Here is a 20,615-nt window from a genome sequence, read left to right as displayed (position 1 = left end):
ATATATGTGTGTGTGTGTGTGTATGTATTTTATTTTCTACTTGTGTAAAAAAAAAAACTGAACAAAATAAAATGTATGTAAATTAATAGTAAACAAGAAAACACAAACCAAAACATATAGTTGTAAAGATTTTGTTTTAATAGAAATGTATAGAGTGCCAAAAAAAACTATAAAAAAAAGATTTTAGGCTACTTAGTGTTAAATAAGGCCAATTGCTTTTACCACAATATTTTTTTAAAATTATTGTTAAGCAGCTAACGCCAACCCCCAGCCTGACAGCACAATCCTTTCTCATACTGCGACACCCATTTTGATGTTTATGTGACTGGAGTGTGCTTCCTGCAGAGAAGAGCTCAGGCCTACCTCATTTTCGCCTGGCAGGTCAGCTGCTCTGTGTTTCAGTCTGAAGCCGTTGGCTGCTACGGAACCGTTTGGCTCTTTTCTCTACTAGCGAGCAACACTACATTCAAGACCCGACTGTACACCCAGCTCAATTTTAAGGGGATTTATCACTATATATGCCCGTATATTCAAAACACATCGCTCACTGGGGATTCCAGCTACCGGTTGACCTGTTCCGAAGGCCGTTATAACGCTCTTTTCGGGGTTTAATTAGAGCTTGAAAACAGCGGTGGTAGTGGAGGAGATTCCATATTAGGAGCACAGAGGAGAAGGCACCCCCTCCCCCCTTGTGTGATTTGGAGCTTTAGGTGAGTGTTTTCATATTTTGGCTTTATTATTACCGTTATAACTTATAACCCGATGTGCAGCGGTCCTGTGTTAATGTCCAGTTAAGGTTTGGGCGCATTATAACGTTGTTTTCGGTGTTTATTTCAACATTTTGTTTCTGTGTGGGGGATGGGCAGCATCAGCGCGTGAGTAGGCGCGCGCGTATTGTGCACGTGTTCGCTGAGCAGTTCCCGTGTGGTTTGTGTTTGTGAGCGCGCCCTTCCTTCCTGCTAGCTGTAAATGAAACCCTCTGTTGTCATTTTTAACCTCAGTCATTTAGAGAATGTTTCGAACATGTAGTTACTGTTGGTGGAGTTTTGCTCTCAAATTAAATGCTTGTGTTCAAGCTGGCCTTGTACTTGGCAACTTTATGCTTTTTCAACTTACAAGATTTGAATGACTTCCACAAGGCATTAATGTGTGCATTGTCTTCATAGATAAGTCAGTTTAATGTTATATCAGGCATTTTAATGATCAAGTGTCAATATACATTTTTAGTAGCTCACAGTTTGAAAACAACAGTTATCCTTGTCTGCTTTTTGCATTAAAACCTCCTAATCTTTGCTTAAGTTTAAACTAAGGTTGCACTTTGACCTAAAAAGTTTCACCATCCACTTAATTACCTTCCTTTTAGGTTGATTGAAAGTTTACTAGAGTGCAGTGCTATTGGCGGCTTTAAAGTTGTAAGAGCAGTGGGGGAGGGGCGAATACACACAAGTGTACTCAAACACACACACACACACACACACACACACACACACACACACACACACACACACACACACACAGCTGAGATGGCCACTTGCCAACCTTGTGAATCTCAACTCAGTGACACAATGTACTAGTCCCAGATAAGCCTTCTGTAACTCTGTTACCAACTAATAGAATGTGTTTAAAGCCCACAGCATTGTGGATTTCGAACCCATTAATTGTTGTGATCATGTAGCAGATATGGACATTTGTTTTTATTTTGATGATTTTAGAGGTTTAAAGTGAGTATTCTATTATTCGGTCAATTTGCACCTTCATTTGCCAACTCATACTAATACAGTGATATTTTGTGCTTTCAGTAATGCTATTGTACTTGTAAACAATGTCATGCCCATGCAATTAACCAGTTGTGTATATGTTGTGTTTTTTGTGTAGTTAAGTATATTCATAGCAATAAATGGTCATAGAAATTATTACATATAGCACATAGTTGTTAAAGTTAAGCACATATTATTTTCTTTAAATGTTTTAGTATACCATTTTCCTATTCATTTGGGTGTTAAAACTTTTGAGCCAGTTAACTCTTATTAAATTAGTGATTTTGACCCAATCTACCCAAAACAACTAGATATTGTTTGAATAGAGTAATAAAATAAAGGAGTAAAAGGAAATGTTTTGTGAAATAGGTGTGCACTGATGACACTTTTCTGGCTGATCACCAATCTTTAAGAAGCCAGATGATTTTAGCCAATTTTTTGGCTGAGATGTTTCTAAATATCCTAGTGGTAGTCATTAACAAATAGGAGTGTAGCTATTCAACTGTGATCATTATATCTTCTGAAAGTAGGAAAGCAGGTTTCGAATTGTTGTGCCGATACTCATTTATGAAAGGCTTCCTGTCAGGCTGAATTACAACTCTGTAATGAAATTACAGAAGAAGCTACCAGCCCTGTTAACGTGGTAACAGTGACAGACAAGGTGGGAATTCTGCATTTAAGCACTCTGGGAATGCCACAACTAGTCAGCCGCTAATTGTTAATGTTACTGAAGTTGGCATCTGCTTTGAACTTTTGAGTCTGGACTGCAACTGTGTATGTCTAATTGAAGACTCAAGATACTTTAAATTGATCAAATATGAACAGGATAATTCAAAGATTCCTTAGATCTCATTTTTGTGAAACCTTTATTCTGTTTGTGAACGATAGAAAAAAACAAACTAATTTGAGCTCAGCTTAAAATATGAAATAACCATCATTGCATGAAAATATAAATATATTGCTTTATTTTGAATGCAGTTGCTTGCATTTTCCAATGCTTTTATTTGCACAAAAGGTTGACTGCCATATTTTCAACAGTCTGGTGTGTGTGTGTGCTTGCATAAGAAGTGAATGCACTGGTCAACACATTGTAGACATGAGTTACCCATTCAAATGTCAGCTCACACTAAAAAGCACAGTGAGCTAATTGATCTGGGCTTTTGCAACAGTCTCGGCTCCCTATGTGGCCCTTTGGAAAAATGAATTACTCACCACTGCTGTAAACTGAAAGATTATCTTAGGGAATCTTTTCAGTTCTTCTCAACAAGCACATAAATAGGGCAGGGTGTAATATTTCTTACCAGATTGCATATTGTTTATTTATTATCATAATTTTACAAGGGAACAAATGCTAACAAATGCTACGTGTGTGAATAATTGTTGGAAAAGCCATACAGTTTTTTTTTTCTTATTTAAATCTGGCAATTTTAGGACAGCTGATGGATGGTTACTCACATTATTATGTGATTTGGGTCAAACCATTTCCTGGTACTGTAATAGATATTTATAATTCTATAGAGGGAAGATCAAACACCACCCCTAGAGGGCACTGATGGCAGTTTTCTAGCTCATCACCAATCTTTAAAAAGCCTGACCTGCAGATGCCAATAATTCTTTTTTTTTTTTTGGTCTAAAAAGTTACTAAGTATAGCAACAAAGTTGCTAAATTAGCAACAGTCGGGTGACTATAGTTAACTACGCAGACATGACCTGGTTGGCGAGTCTGTCAGTCAACTCTCTCACGGCAGAGGTGGATAAGACTAGTGGATAAGGTCGGGCTCCTCCCCCTTGGGAGGTGGTATTATACCTGTAAGACACTATGAACTGTTATGCCTCATTTCCACTGAGCAGTGCGGTTCTGGTCGGGTCGGTTTGGTACACCGTTATTAAAATGGTGTACCGAATTGAAGGTCGGTTGCCCATATACAACCGACCTACAATGGGATGGACCTAAACCATCCCATTGTAGGTCCATTTGGTACTTTCCCGTTAGGGCGCAGCTGGTCCCATCAGCATCAGCTGAAAACTCAGACTATCCCGTGGTCTTGGTCTCCCTACCTTAAATGTTGTGAAAAGCTGAAACAATTTCTCAAATAATTGGGGTAACTAAAATACAAAAAAAAATTTCTCGGCAAATTATCTGCTTCAAAATTTTGTTAAATATTGCAATAAATTCTGTTAAAGTGCTTAGCACATTCATTTAGCTGAAAGGTTATTTGTGTTGCACGACAGCGCTCTTGCTTTCGCTAGAACCTCCGCTGTTGATGCGTGTATTCTAAGTGCAACGAAGGAAGGCTTAGATTAACAAAAAGGCTGTTTTTCTTGTTACAGATGTGCTAGGAGGTATATTTTGGTTATAGTCACATGTACTTGACTGGTTATACTGGCTTGCTGGCAGGGTGTTGACTAAAGAGCCCAGCATGGTCGGCCTGAAGTCGAAGTGTCAATGTGTGGTCACGTGATTTTCAGACATTTGTTTTTGCACACACCTTTCACCGTCCACAAGACACTCCAAGTCGAGCTACTCCTTCCGCTACTTCATGTTGTTTTACCATGTGTAATATACAACATGGTGGTAAACACAGCGATCATGGCAGAGAGCAACGATTATTACGAGTTCACAAGTTTGGAGGAGGAGGAGGAAATGATGACATACTGGAAAATCTCATTTTATTTTCCATGTTATCTAAAGAAAGAGCAGGATTTGGTGTGATGTCCTCCCACTGCATCGGATGAGAACAGATCCGGGGGAGTTTTATAGTTGTGCATAAGTTTCTAATCGAATGAAGATCAGTTGGATTGTTTTATACGTTCCTGCTTTAACTCTTTCAGTTGGGTGGGAAGTGATGCCTGGAGATAGCTGATTGGCTAACAGACCAAGCACACAGGTGGTTTTGATGCTCAATTCAGATTGTTTTATTTTTTTACTGAAATCAGATTTTTTTGTGTGGTTTTCAATACTTGCAATTAAATGCGACCGCAAGCAGACTTGTGTGAACGCTTTGCGACCTTAAAACGACCCGCGTTCACAAAAGAACGTAGTCAAACGGCAGCACTCTGTTTATGGAATAGATGGAGCTTTCTACGGATGGATTTTAAAATTGTATATTATCGTCACTCGGTCATAACAACATGAAGGAAGCTAATGAAAAGAAAGCGTAACTAGTATGTTTAATGGCATATTGACTGCAGCTTCTGTAGAGAAGTCTGCTTGGATGTGAAGACAGAACCAGGAGTGATGGGATTGGGATGTGATGTTTCAAAATTTCAAAATAAATATAATTTTCAGCCATTGTTTACGTCTGTCTTCTTCTGGTTCAGAGTTATGACCCATGTCTCACGTCAATTACGTACAAGTTTGATAAAATATAAAAAGACCATTCAAATGCATTTAAAACTATGGGGTATATGTCTAATTTAGTTCCATATATGGAAGTGGCAGAAATTAATAAAAAAAACAAACAAATTTTTTTTGGTGAAAAGGCTGGATCTGGCTGTTCCTACTGCTATGAAACGGTTGGACATGGGTCGCTTGTGGGCCAAAAACCCCTCAAATTTGGGTCTCTTTCTCCTGCTGTGTCTTTACCAGGCAACAGTTTCTTCTCCATATTCCTCACAGCTACACATGAGGACTGCCACTGATACTGGAGGACATCAATCTCCCTGATGATCTTTCCAGAGTTGATTTTCTGTTTTGGAAAAACATGCTGATCACATTACCGGCCTGTCCTCAAACAGCAACCCTCTACATTCATTTCTAACAACTCAAGATTCGCTCCTGCTTCAACATTATGGAAGCAATCAAATATGAAATGGGGAAATGCTTGGATGCCTTTTACCAGACGTGTATATATGTATGTATATATATATATATAAAATGTGTGTGTGTGTTTGTAGGTATACATATGCATGTGTATATACGTATATATATATATATATATATATATATATATTAGAGGTGTGCCGATCGATTGGTCACCGATCATAATCGGGCCGATTTTCGTGAAAAAGTGCATGATCGGTGATCGGCGATCATTGGCTCTTGTTGCCGATACCGATCACCTGCTTCTCATTTCACAGCCTGCCTGTGCAGCTGGTCTCCTCTTTCCTTCACGCTGTGCAAACGCGCAGCAACAATTCCTAAGCGATGTGGAACTATAACGCACTGAGTGAATGGGGAAGTTTGCCTGTTGCGGCGGAAAATTGAAGCACGTCAAAATGCATCAACACAACGAAGCTAATATGACATAAAACAATGCCATACTTGACAGAGTTTGGCTACATCGAGGCTCACTGCAGTAAAAAAGACATGGAGGATCAGATAGCAGGTAAAGCAGCGCACAGCTACAAACACTCACCCGGATTAGCATGACGGTCAGAAAGTCAAACAAATAACCCGCAAAATTATTTAAGTCTTCAAGCTGCGATGTAAGACGCTGGTTCTGATCTCGCTGTTGAACTGCTGCTACGCTACAGGTAGTAATATTTCACAGACTGAGCGCCGCTTCTGCTCCACCTGGTACTGACTCTCACACCGAACCTCTGCTTAAAGCTGCAGCATCTAACCTAAAAAATACATTTTACATGCGTATTAAAACTTTCGCTGTCCTAACATGAGACAGATAATCTCTAAAAAAATAATCGATCTCCTCCCTGTTCTGCATAATTACTCCGCTCAGTCAGAAACAGCCACTCAGAACTAGCAGTAATCAGCTAGCCGCCATGTTATCAGGAAGGTTTCATTCAGTAACTCTGGATTGTTTATTGTAATGGAACCTGTATTTGCCTTTTAATGTTAAGTTTTATACTTAAATTTTTTTGGAAATGTTGAGAAGTTTTATTTTGGCTCTTTGCATTATTTAGCCTCTTCAGAGCCTTTATATGTTATCAGTCTATTAAAGATAGTATTACCGATAGCAGTACAATTTGCAGAATGCCTTTTTTGTTCAGTTTTCTTCTTGGAAAAAGTTATTAAAAACAAGTTTTTGTCTAAATTAAGGTGAATTCATGGTTCCTTTTTCCACATAATGTAACCGGTAGTGTTTATGATAAAAATAATAATAATAATTATGTGATCGGTATCGGCAATCGTCCCTCGGGGGGTGATTGGTATCGGTATCGGCAGAAAAAAACCTGATCTGCACATCTCTAATATATATATATATATGCGTGTGTGTCTATGTATGTATACATGCATATGTGTATATATTTGTGTTGTGCTTGCTTGTTTATCAATATAGCAGATAGCAGCAGTGAGGACCCAGGAATATGGCGAGCTGCAGATCAGCAAGCTGAGTCACATTATCTATGTAGGACATTGTGATTACTTGGCCTTAATAAATCACACAGGAGGCGTGTTGGAGTAGTGCGGTTATGTAACCGGTGCTAGGCGGTGTTGTGAATAGTGAAGGGACAGATAAAATGGGCTTAAGTGCAGTGCTTGAAAACACCTTCCTTCATTAGGCCCAATAACAAATGGAGACAAACAAATATAGAACAAACATTAATCCTTAATTTTGATTTAGTTAATTAAAAGTCCGTATGATGTGTAGTTTTTTTTTTTTTTTTAATGGTAGAGGCATAACAAGTCACTGACAGGACATAAGAGAGTGGCGGGATGAAGTAGAAAACACTCCAGGTATTAAGAGATTTTTATTCATTACAACAGAAGGTGAACACTTAAGATTGACTTGGTATGAGAGCAGATTATTTTAGTTTTCCCCTTTTTTTTTCCTGATGAAATATCCACTAATGTTGTATAACAAGTTTCATAATCTATATTGAGTCTCCTGGAGCTGTAAGGCAGCAGGGATTCATCAGCTCTGCCTTCACTGGGTGTGCTAAAAGTGGGCAAAGGTCCATGAAAACGTCTCAATAACATCTTTCAAACAGAGCACATCTCCTGGCACACATGAATCACCCTTACCTATCAGGGTTTCCCCCAGTGTATTATAAGCCTGGCTTACTTACCTCCTGCCTCAGGCTAAGCTTGTTTTTATATATATAAAATAGTTTTTTTTAATATACCAGTAACCCCTTACTGCATGCGTCTCTGCTGCGCTGAGGATTTCTGCGGCAGAGCAGAATTGTTCCCTAAAGATGGGTTTACAGAAGATTGAAGAGGGCAATAAAACAATGGAATGGAATGTTCTATTTATTTACTCTTATCAGTTACATAATTTAAACAGAATTTCTAGACCTTTTCAATAGAAAAATTGATTCTGACTTGAAAAGTGACCCTAAAAATTGTAATCGAACCATTGCTAGACACTGAAAGATTAGCATCTCTTGTGTCCACTCATTCTTACAAATTCTTAAACTCATGTATCTAAAATTAATGCCCTAAATTGTTTTAAATTCATAAAAAATTAAGCTTGCTTTGGAAATGTGAACCACATGTCAAATTTTGCCACAGAATGACTATTTAATCCCATATTCTATGTAGGTTTTTTCTCCCAGGACATTTCTGTCATACATTTCTTTGGGTCGTGACATCATCATAATGTTCTGTGACTCGAGGCGGTTACAGCTACTGGCTAACTAGCTGTTTACCCTTGCTGGCTAGCTTTTGTGAGACAAACCCTGAAGTCATAGGTTTAGTGACTTTAACGTGGTGCTCAAACACAAGTATTACCAGTTGAAACTATGGAGGGAAATACAGCTGAAAATGTGGGATTATCAAGACTAAAAAATATATTTTTTGCTTGACATTATATGTCTAGAACATACAGAGATTGGCGTGTTACCCTCAGTTATAATTAATGTTAATCAGTCATTAGGGTGCAGCAAATGGGTGTGAGTATAGTGGTCATTTGAGTTGATGAAACCTGCAGAAAGCCGAACGTGTCGCCATCCTTCTATGTTCTCTACATGTGTGTGCCCAGGGAAGCCATGCTGATGACAGAAAGTACATTCTGGTGGAACCAGGGTACTTCTCCTTCCTCCGCTTTCCCTTACTTAATTCATGTAAAGTGTCTTTGAGTGCTTAGAAAAGTATTATGCAAATAATGTTATTATCATTTATTATGATTAGGGATGCTCTGATCAGGTTTTTTGCTGCTGATTCCGATACCGATCACCAATGAGGCCGATCTCTGCCGATCGCCTGGATTGACTGTTAATTTTTTGCTTTATGTAGAAATGATACTAAGTGATCTGGCACTTAGTGGGCAAGTGCCAGATAAAATTAAAAAGTTATCTGGCAATAAAATCACCTAATCTAGACATAAACATGCAAAATACTTACAGGCACAATACAGCAGTTATTCAGTCAAAAGGACAACTGAAAAACCTGCAGTCAATAAAATAATATTCAACAGTAAGGGTCTCGGTTCCATAAATTATTAGTCAAATCTGCCTATATCAAATGTCAAGTAATAAAGGAGAGATTCATTCAAAGTCAAATGCAAGTTGCATTAAAATAAATAATCCTGAGTTACTAAATTATAACTTCCTGATGGCAGAACTAGCTGATTAATGCTGCTTCTGATTGGCTGTTTCTAACTGAGTGGAGTAATTCCGCAGAACACAGGTAGGCAGATGAGAATGATTATTTTTCAGAAATTGTCTGTCTTGTGTTAGGACGGCGAAAGTTTTAATACATATCTAAAATCTATTTTTATTTTGCTTAAGTTACATGTTGCAGCGTTAAGCAGAGGTTCGGTGTGAGAGTTCACTGCCGGTGGAGCAGAAGTGGCGCTCCGTCTGTGAAATAAATACTACAGTAGCGTGTAGCGGCGGCCCAAAAGCGAGAGCAGAACCAGCGTCTTTCACTGCCAGCTCGAAGACTTGAATTATTGTTTGGTTTATTTGTTTAGCTTTCTGACCGTGATGCTAATCCGAGTGAGTGTTGGTAGTTGTGTGCTGCTTTACCGGCCGCTCCGTATGTCCTTTTGTTCCTCGATATAGCCAAACTCCGTCAAGTGCTTGTTTTTTAACAAGAGCTGAGTCAAAAAGCGAAGCTCTCGATTTACCGGTCAATCTACGTTCCCACCCTCATCTATGGTCATGAGCTTTGGGTCATGACCGAAAGAACGAGATAACGGATGCATGCGGCCGAAATGGGTTTCCTCCGCAGGGTGGCTGGGCTCTCCCTTAGAGATGGTGTGAGAAGCTCGGTCATCCAGGAGGGACTCGGAGTAGAGCCACTGCCCCTTCATGTCGAGAGGAGCCAGTCGAGGTGGCTCGGGCATTTGGTCAGGATGCCTTCTGGATGCCTCCCTGGTGAGGTGTTCAAGGGACAACCCACCGGGAGGAGGCCCCGGGCACGCTGGAGAGATTATGTTTCTCTGCTGGCCTGGGAACGCCTTGGGGTTCCCCCAGAGCAGCTGGAACAAGTGGCTGGGGAGAGGGAAGTCTGGGCCTCCCTTCTGAAGCTGCTGCCCCTGCGACCCGACCCCCAATGAGCGGAAGAAAATGGATGGATGGATGTATTATATTCGTTGTGGTGATGCATTTTGACGTGCTTCACTCCCGAGGTAATTTTCCGCCGCAACACGCAAAATTCCCCATTCACTTAGAGCATTAAAGTTCCATACGACAGGATTTGTTGCTGCGCACTTGCGCAGTGTGAAGGAAAGAGGAGATGAGCTGCACACGCAAGCTGCGAAGTGAGATAAATGTGATTGTTTTGGTGAATGGTAACAAGAGACCGTGATCGGCGATCACCAATCATATACTTTTTTACGGAAATCGGCAGATTATGATTTTTGGCTGATCGATTGGCACACCTCTATAAGTTAGAAAGTATGATCATTCTGAAAGAATAATCAGATCTGCTGTTAATAGTGAAAATGATATCCCATTTTTTAGTCACGTATTCTGTCCTAAATGGACACTCTAAGAGTCTGGATCAGTGCAGTTGATTTAAAATTCATTCTAGTTGAATACATTTCTTTAAAGTTTGGAGTGATGGTTCAGTACTTTATCAAATACTTGCTATGAAACAATCTGAGAGTAATTATCCATATAAATCTGTTTCCACAATGGATTCCTGAACGTTTTGGTCTGGAATGTAACTTTCCGGAACCTTTATATGGTCTTCTGGAAAGAATTGGAAAAAACCCTCACATAGCTTGGATAAGGATTACAGCTGACTATTTAAAGACACAATATCTGACTCATTTGTGACATCAGTGCATTTGAGTGAAACATTAATATTCAGCGTGGGTGACTGGGCTTAAATGTGGTTTAAGAACAAAAATGCCAGAGTCCTTTTGTGATACAAAGTTAACAGAATATGACTCATAAAAAGTATTGTGTTTGTCTAGTTTGGTCTATCAACCATATTTTAAAGTCTATTCTCTCAGCGAAGGACTTTAGAAATGGGTGATGTGCTCTATCTTCCTGGTTTAAGTCAGAACATCGGCAGCAACGTTCTGTATCGGCTGTACCTGGAGAATTTATTTATTTTTTCTGTTTAGGCAAACCTGTGAAGAAACTGTTGCAGTAATCAATGTCAGTTATCTGCTGCAGTAATCAGTGTGATTACTGCAACAGACAAACGCATGGATGAGTTTCTCTAGAGTTTACTAAGATGTTAATCCTTTAATCCTGTAAATATTCTTCAGGTGATAAAAGGCTAACTTTTATTCTGACTAGAATAGAAGTTACATATTGCAGCTTTACGGTACCAGTGTGTTATTGCATCTGATAAAGTGCAGTGTTTTGGTTTGTTTGACTGCTGCAGGCAGCTGGATTTGGGCTTCAGCTGACTGATTCTGTTCCAGGTGTGTAGTTAACTCAGCTCAGTGCAGAGTGGTCTACATAACTTACACTATTTAAATACGCCAACATAAAGTTCTGGTTCTGTCGTCCTTTCTTTCTCCTCTGCAGCTGCATGACAAACCTGAATGTGATAGTGGGTAGTCTTGTCTTTGTTTTGGTGGCACTTCTTAATGTTGCTCTTCAGAACACTGCACAGAGATCATGCATCAACATTCTGGATGAGTTCAGGATGGGTTCAGGTAGAGAACTGGGCTGTATTTGTTTGGCACGCGTGTGTACCGGGCATGGGATATTTTCGGTACAGATACCATTGCAGCCCTAATGCACATAAAGAAACAGAATAGTGTGCACTGCTGACTGACTCTGCATCCAGGTCCTGCATCCTCTGCCCTGCTCCCAGATTCTACTCTGTAATATTTCTAGTTGTCCAAATGAGTTTCTAGCCAATAATCTCCTGCTGACTAATGTATGTGTGAATGGCAGCTGTGGAGCAACTCTATGAACATAGATCTAGAAAACATTCCCTTATGTGTGAACTTGCGGTGGTGGGCTCCCAATTGTTGTAGCATGTTATTGATGCCCCTGTTTGAATGTGTGTGTTATGTGCACATGCTTTTAGCACACACAGAGCACATTGTTAGATAAACTGTGGCATGCTACATTCAGCGTGCCAAGTTGGGGGTGATGGATGAAGGCAGCAAATGTTGGCAACACATAGAGCTCATGGCAAGGAGGATATGAAAACCCTGAATTAAGAGTTTTCATGTTGATTTTTTAAATGTGGGTGTTCAATTTATGTAACTGCAAATTAGAAAATGGTAAAAGTTGTACCCACTAGCCCATCACAGTTAGCTATTTTTATTCTCAGAATCCCTTTTATTGGCTCCAGTTTTTCTGCAGAATACAGTGAAGTTTTTAAACTGAGTTTATAAAGCAGAGATACACAGGGCATAGTTTCACAAACTAGCTTGAATTTGGATGTTTTCTCACCTGATAGTCTGGTGGACTTGGTGCCATTGGGGATCAATGTTGAAACCAAACCCTTTGAAAAAACGTATTTATTCCCCTCCTCGCCTGTGGTGGTGCTGCAACAGGAACTGCTGAAGGAAAGAAGAAAACCTCAGAACAAGCCACTGAGCACAGCTTCATTTTTCACAAAATCTAAACAAATGGAGAAGTGTCACATTTCAGTGTTTGTAGGATTTGACTTTGGGGAAAAAACCACAAGTCGTTTCTCTAGCACTGGACATGCACATTTGTTTTGGCTGTATTTACCCAGAATGCCCTGCACTATACTCCACTTCCTGCTTTTAGAGCGATCGCTGGTCCACTTGGCATTTACAAATCCATTCAAGCCGCACACATTCATGTTCACTTCGATCAAACCAAAACAGGTTTTAAGGTGGACCAGATTTCACTTTTTGATCCACATCAGAGTTTGATCACACATTCACACCTCCACAAACCAACCAGATGTTCTAGTCAAAGTGAATTTGGATTGAAGCGGACTAAAAATGGACTGGTGTAAATGCTCCTTTAATTCCTGTGGTATTCGCTCTGAAAGGTGTTTCTCTTTTGTTTATTCACTCATTTTTTTAAAGTTGAAAAAACCTGTTTATCTGCAGTGTGAAAACCATTAAAACTGGTGCATCTCTATTACATGTTTTCTGAACAGCTGAACTCTGAGTGTGTGGTGTGTCTGTGTGGTAACCTGCGGGGTCAGTTCCTACATTTTGAAGAATACGTTATACCTTTTCCTTTTCACCTGTGAAGCGTCAATATTTGCAGGGTTGTAGCTCCCTTTGCTTTAGTCTGACAGCACCTGGAAACACTCCTTTCTCCAAAGATTACTGGACAGTATAAACCACATCAGGATTATCTGATAAGTAGGCCAATATGAACAAATATTAGTGTTGATTTATCATCTCTTTTATACGTTAAACTTGAGACCAAAAGTGATATTTAAAGGGGGAGTATTATGTATTTGCCATTTTCTAGCACAGTGTTTCTCAACCTTTTTCAGGCCAGCGCCCCCCTAGCCTTTATCCAGGTCCCTCACCGCCCCCCACCAAAAAATTTGTAGGCTTCTTTCCACTGACAATTATTTTATTATTAATGTTACTATCATTATTGTAGATGTTTTGAATCGGCACACCGATTATGTTTTCCCGTACACTTTAGCGCGCCTTACGCTCCTTCACCTCGCGCACATAACGGGGTAAATGTAGCGAGTTTTGCACTAAACGTATCGGCGTCTGGAGGAGGGGGGTTGGGGAGGCGAGCGTATGTTTCTACGCTCCTTCGTGGGGGGGGTGCCGATTTATGTTTTCGCATCCACCTGAATAATGTGTAGTTGCGCCCGTTACCCATGGCACTTAAACAATATTACTTTACCTTTTATCTGGAAATAGTTTCTGTTTATTCTTGCCATACTGTCCTCTGTATTAATTATTGCTCGAAAGGTCTTGCCATACCAGTTTATTCCTCCGTATTACTTTAGTTTCTTAGTTTATTCTTGCATTTTGTTCTTCATTCATTTACATTTAGTTTCATTTGATTAGTATTATCCTCTCTTGGTTTATTGCTATGTCCACTTTAGTTTCTTTCCTGTTGCTAAATCATTATCATTTATTGACCATCAGTAATCGTCATGTGTTTCACATCATGTGTTGATTTTTCACTGTTCAGCGTCGGATTCTCTGTTTTTATGCCATAATTCACATCTAGTTCGTCGCTACGTTTTGCCCGCTTCTCATGTTTCAGAATTTTGCGCAATGTGCGCGGAGTTTTTTTTTTTTTTTAATCCCCTAAGGTGCAGGGCGGTCGGGAAACATCGATGGGGAAAAGGCAGAATGACATAAACCTTTTAAAACAACGGAAACAATTTCGGTGTTCTGATTATTGAAATATAAAAGTGTTGTGGTACCGTTGTTCCCTCAAACCCGTTTCATGTCGGACCACTTGCAACACTGGTGTTAACGCTATAACATGAACGCTCTCTACCGTGGTATCACCCATGGAGGGATTTCTGTATTTAAATGGGTTCATTTTTCAGAGGGATACAAAGTGAAGGTATCGTGATTTTAGTAATTACATGTTTGTAAGAGCGATTTTCTGTTGTCCTTCCATGGAAGTGGGCAGCTTTCAAATGGAAATAAAACACTTTTTAATATAAATTGCTGCTTTGACATGATCACAGAACTGCAAAAATATATGTAGCCTACATAAATACCAGACAAAGTGAATCACAGCAGCGTAATCAGCCGGTGTAACGCTGAACTGATGCGGAGCGGAGCTGCGCCATGAAGCTACAAACACTGAATAGAAGAAGAGCTGCCATCGATACAGTTGCAGCCAAGCATGATTTAATGTTACACAATACAGTTTTACCAAGTTGCTCAAAGTCTAAACTGGCATTGTTGTGCATTTAAGGTGTAAAGTTTACCTTAGACCAAACGCCCCCCTTTTGTAAAAATGTCCGCCAGCGCCCCCTGCCGTCCTCTGAACGCCCCCTGGGGGGCGGTACCGCCCACGTTGAGAGCCGCTATTCTAGTACATCAAGTAACTGTTAGCTTCACTTGTTATAAAAATGTTGCATAATGAAATATGACTTAAAAGAAATTTGACTTCGTAATTTAATACCTTGCAATTGGGCTTCTGTCTCTTCGAGAAACACTTTGGAAGTTCTGCCTTCAGGAAGTCATCAGAACATGGCTTGTCTGTTAACCTCTGAACAGCGTTTTTACTAGTTATGTGCTTAGATGTTGCTCCTATAATGAACTCAGTAGATGCTCACTTCCACCAGGTGTTTTCTAATTGATACTGGCTAGTCTGAAGGAGTCATTGGGGAGGGCTCGGAAGCTTCGAAACTGCAGCTCTGAGGGAAAGCTGCGTCTTAAAGGCAGCACTGTCTGTGTCCCTTTACACCAGTAGGTCCACCCTAACCCTTCCATACCATTGTACTGTGGACCCTGAACAGGCTTGTTTGGGAGTCACATGGTGTCTGGTTCTTGGGGATAATCAGAGCTGTGACAACCATGAACAGAACTGTTCTACTGCAATGTGCAGAACCTCAATAGCATCCAGTTGTAGGTTGGAAGAAGTTAGAGCTCATGAATGCTGGTATTGTTGATAGGTTGGTGTTGCTGTCTGTTGATTGTGGTGTGTTGAGTTGCACTGTCCTGTTGGAGGAAGTGGTTGGGCTTCAGCAATGTTTAGTAAGTGGTTCACATCAAAGTACCATCTACATGACTTGAGCTAGAACTAAATGTTTTATTGTTCCTCTGTTAGCTTTTTAGAATAATTCTAACCAGCGTTGTTTTCATGCAATCTTGAATTTGGTTTTTGACGGTTCTAAAAAGAGTCCTGCGGTGAAATTGTTAGTTGTGTGGAAGACTTTCATTTGCAAATCAGACAACAGATCTGTTGTCTGATTCTCTTCTCTTCCTGCTGCATTAGCTTTTATTTCTTATCTGACACTTCATCTGACTTGATGAATGAGGGGGCTTTCTATTAACAGCAGGAGATTTTGCTCTCAACATAGAAAAACCAATTCTCTTAAGAGAGGTGATAGTGGGATGGAAAGTGTGACCTGGATTTGATGTTTTGTTGAACCATAAACTAGCTATGGTATTGATGCTTGTTGTTATGTCAGAAAGCAGCACGATGAGTTGAACTTCACCACAATGTGGTGGTGCCTTGAAGTCTTCTGATAAATTGTTTTGCGTCACTATCAGGGACTGTCTGAGCTCAGAGCTGCTTCACAGGTTATTGTCTTTATGTAGCTTTTCTGGATGTTGTTGCTATCAGGCAAGTTATAATTGTTTTGTCTAGTCAACTATTAATGGCAATGTTACTTGTTGTCTGGAGACAAAGAGAAAGAAATGCAATTCTAATGATTCTAACAGCAAAAACAGCTGATACATCATGAAAGGTAAACGTTTACTAGGTGAGAACTTATTTGGGAAATGGATTCCATTTCCCTTTTAGTACAATAACTGCACTAAAGCCAAAAACCGCCTCAAGCGGGTGTAAACACTTTTCTTTTTCTTTTTTTTTAATTGAAGTTATTTTGAATTTTGCAGTTTCCATGAACCTTTTCTAATGTGATACTTCAAATGCGCATAAAAAAAACTTTGATGGAAACATGATTTTGCAGGGGATGTATAATCTAAATGTCTAACGTTTCAGACTATTCAGTAGAAATCCACTCTGCACACAGTCCAGGTAGATGTTAAAGTTCTGGGATCTTAAGTTCTAGAGGTGCTGTAGTTTGGCTCTGCTGCAGTGTTCCCGAAGTGCTCAATTTGTATTTTGCGAACCTTGCACACGGTGAGGCTAATATCAAGTCCTGAGTTCCCAGACATTCTGCAAAAATAAGTGAGTCCTAATGAAGGCATGGCTGGTTAAATTCCCCCTCCTCAATTTTTATAGTTCCTTTTTTATTGTGGTGCTTTCTGCGCATGCTGATGTTCCGGTACTGGCTGCTTGGCGACATCGGATCATGCCGCTCAGTCAAGCCTGTTGCAGCAATTAATCAATAAATTGCATGGTAACTTAAAATGAGCTTGATAATTTGTTGATTATGTATTTTGGAGGACAGTTTTGTATTTATAAAATGGATTTTATAAATATAAATTTTTTTCAGCAATTTTTACGTTTGCAGTTTTTTTACATTTTAAAAAGGTGCCACGGATCCCATCGCTTACATGGACACAAAACGACCAGGAAAAGTGAGAGCTCACATCTTTAATTGACTGAAGATGAATATGTAAACTAAAAACTGGAGTGTAGACATTTTTTAATGTCTTTGTAAGCCTGCAGCTTTATTTGAACTTTATTTTTATTTTATTTTTGTCTAAGTTGACTTAAAAAGTAAGATATTATTAAAGTAAATTTTCTAAGCTACAGAAAAGTAAGTTGTGCAGAATTTTGCGCCGATGTTATATCCAATATGAATCCTTTTTGTATTACAGAATTTACCAGTATTTAATGTCAGCAATTTTATTATTATTATTTTTTAAGTTTGATTACTTGATCAGAATAGTCAATAGATTATTGACCACTAAAATAATTTACAACAACCCCAAGAGAGACATGCAGGCAGGGGAACCTCAGCGGATTAAACTAGCCTTATTCTGTAGAATATGGTCATTTGGTGCATCATGAGTAAAACTGAAGCACACTAGCTGTCATCTGCCAGCCTCCTCTGCAGCTTCCTTTCGGTTCATGAAAGCAATAAACACACACTGACCAGAGAGTGTGTGTTTTGGGTTGATGTTTCAGAATGCTCCGTCTGTCCTCTGGGAGTTCTTGTCTCCTCTTGGTCACACTCTGCTGAAAGCCATTTACACCATGGCTGTCAATTTTCCAACAGACATGCACACTTCCATGTTAAGCCTGGCGGCTCAGGTGGAGGTAGCTACATAATACCAGACTTTCAAAATGTGAGGACCCCTCAGTGTTTTAAGTAGCTTTAACAAGCTTATAACATACCAGTCAAGTTGCCTGTTTTGGTCAGAAAACTACAATATTCTACCATTGATTTCCTCAGTCTTCCTGTATTATTAATTTCCCTGTAAGTGTCCCTTATTCTAGTAATTTCAAAAGAATTTTTGTGCCTCTCCAAACTGAATTAAGTCACTAGCCTCATGAGAACTGCCACAGCAGTAGCCTGGGAGGCAGTTCTCACAAGGTTAGTGCCGACAGCGGGAACAAACCAAGTGTTGTGACAAGAAGTGATGGGGTTAGATCGGGAGCTGCCGCGAAGTAATGCGCTATGGGAGCGCATTCAGCCTGATACAGTGTTGCATCGTTTTGAATGTAGCTTTTTTTAGTGAAATTATGCTAACGACAATATAACATTGTTTTATGCCCAAGAATACAACAAAGGTTCGTCTCGTTTGTCCTTTGCTTCCCTAAAACGTATAATGTTCTCCCCATGAGAGTGATGCACTTATTCACAGTGAGAGTGTTATTTATAGATATTTGTCATTTATCATAAATATCTACCCATCTAAAGGCCCAACATGCATATTGCAGTAATCGTGTTCTTTTCATGGATTATCTAAGATTCCTCAGACTTAGAACCACTGTGTGATCAGTGTTCAGTGACGGATTTATGCTCTGTACATACACTGTATGGTAGAATACATTCTATGTCACACCATAAAACTGCCAAAAAGTCCTAAAAAGAGTCACGTTTTTCTGCCAAAAGTGACTAAGGCCCATTTTCTGCCCAATGAGATGCAATTAGTACCTGAAAAGACTTTGCTTCACTCAAAGGGATTATATCTCATAGATATGGTTTAAATATGTAAAACAAACAAATTTGCTACAATTCCCTTGTGTTTTTTCATTTGGACTCTATTTTAGGAATTATATAGGAATATCCACAGTGTCAACAAAGGGAGGCCTATCAGATGTTTTAGGATGAGAAAAGAAATAGCTCCGCAGTTATTCCTAAACAAGGGTCAGAACTCTGAAGAAGATAACTGCAGTAGGGTTAACTCTTGTGTTGGTTTTTCTTGGAATATTTATTTGCCCCTAAATGAGCCTGAAAGCAGGTGTAGTCATGTTCTCAGTCTTTGTCCCCTGCAGTCGGGACAGTTCCTTGGTGAACTTAGCATGAAAGATACCCATATTATTGCTTTATTACCTCAGACGTTTTCCTGTTTGAAGTTTCTCCAATTCTGTGCTCCATTTTGAGCTTGATGTTGGTTTAATGAAGACCCATTTTCTTGTTGGTCATGATTCCTAAGGTGTTATCCAAAGTGCATCCATCTTGTGTAAAAAGTTGTCAACATGCGAATTCTACTTATAAATGTTTCTGTAACTCCACAAATACCATCTCTTTAAATGTATTTCATATGGGCAGTTTGTGAGGTGAGTTCATCTTCTTTTACAGTGTTTTCATTAAATGGGGTATTTCCTGTCAGTCATCCAAAACAGGTGAGGACTGGATTTTTGCTGCATGTCAGGGTTAGGGCACAAACAATCTTGGGTATTTCAACTTATACCACTGCCATGTGTACCTGGTGCACATGGCAGTGTTATGCGCTCTCTGTCTGTCCCTCACCTGACCATTGGTGACACAGAGTAGAAAGCGGGTGTTTTTGTCCTGGTTTTGTCAACTTTGGTGTTGGTGATTTTGAGAGTTTGCAATGAGCCTGCGCAAGCCAAGCAAATGTTAAACTTAGTTCAATTTGTAAACTATACAAAAGTATAAGAGTCACCAGGTAGGTACAGAACCTTATATATGCTATGATCTTTTTTGTGGAGCGAGGCGCCCTCCTTGGATAATGGTACACGAAGCAAAGCTATTTAAACAAGCCCAGCCATACACAAAAACAGCAGTAGACTGCTGTTTTACACCATTTGTCAACAGCACGCAGTACTGACACAAGTTGAGCAGAGGCAGCACATCACCCAGAGAGCTGAGCTTTGATACAGAAAGCAGAACTTTCTTGGTTTAAAATAAATGAGTATGTTAAGAAGATTGTTTTGAACTCGAAGAGTTTCAGTATTAATAACCTGAAATCTCTTCCAGAGATTCGTGCTAAAAGTCCCGTTTTCTTTTCCTGATCCAGACAAGTAATCTGTCTCCTAATCAAACATCTGACAAAGAAGACTCTGTAAATTCTGAAGCTCTCCTTACATTTCTAACAGTGTTTCCATGCTTTCTCAGATCACCTGGTTTAAAAGAATAATCTGCACAAGGTGGAATGTTCTGCCTGAGAGGAGAGGCAGTAATCCATTCCATGAGCACCAAGAGAAACTGAGCTGCAAACGAATTAGATGCAGACAGTTTGCTATGGTAATTGTCAGTGCACTAATAAATTGACCCGATTTTCTTAATTTTAGGTGATCACGATATTTACTACATGTGAAAAGCTGACCTTATCTACTGATCTTATCTACCTCAGAAAAAGTCTGAAAATGCAGAGTTGGTGTAAAGCCGAAGTGACTGTAGGCTTCTTGCTGGCCAGACACACACAGACTACATCGAAAAATGATGCCACTCAGATTATTGTAGTGACTTGCTTACAAAAACCATCCATCTTCACTTTCATTCACGAAACACTTTTGGCACGCACACACACACAAACACACACACACACACACACACACACA

At 39.6% G+C, this 20,615-nt stretch overlaps 1 protein-coding gene across 2 annotated transcripts in view; it reads left to right on the top strand.

Annotated features, from left to right (window-relative positions):
- Positions 1 to 389: 389 nt before the first annotated feature.
- Positions 390 to 20,615, top strand: part of tbl1xr1a (TBL1X/Y related 1a) — a 66,437-nt gene continuing 46,211 nt past the window's right edge. For both annotated transcript variants that reach the window (XM_017304449.1, XM_008407817.2), the window contains exon 1: positions 390 to 710. The gene's annotated coding sequence lies outside the window, so the exon portion shown is untranslated. The remainder of the gene's footprint in view (positions 711 to 20,615) is intronic.

Source organism: Poecilia reticulata, linkage group LG4, assembly GCF_000633615.1.
Source record: "Poecilia reticulata strain Guanapo linkage group LG4, Guppy_female_1.0+MT, whole genome shotgun sequence".
Classification (NCBI taxonomy): domain Eukaryota; kingdom Metazoa; phylum Chordata; class Actinopteri; order Cyprinodontiformes; family Poeciliidae; genus Poecilia; species Poecilia reticulata.
The sequence above is the reverse complement of the archived record's forward strand: the minus strand, read 5'-3'. Positions and strand labels throughout refer to the sequence as shown.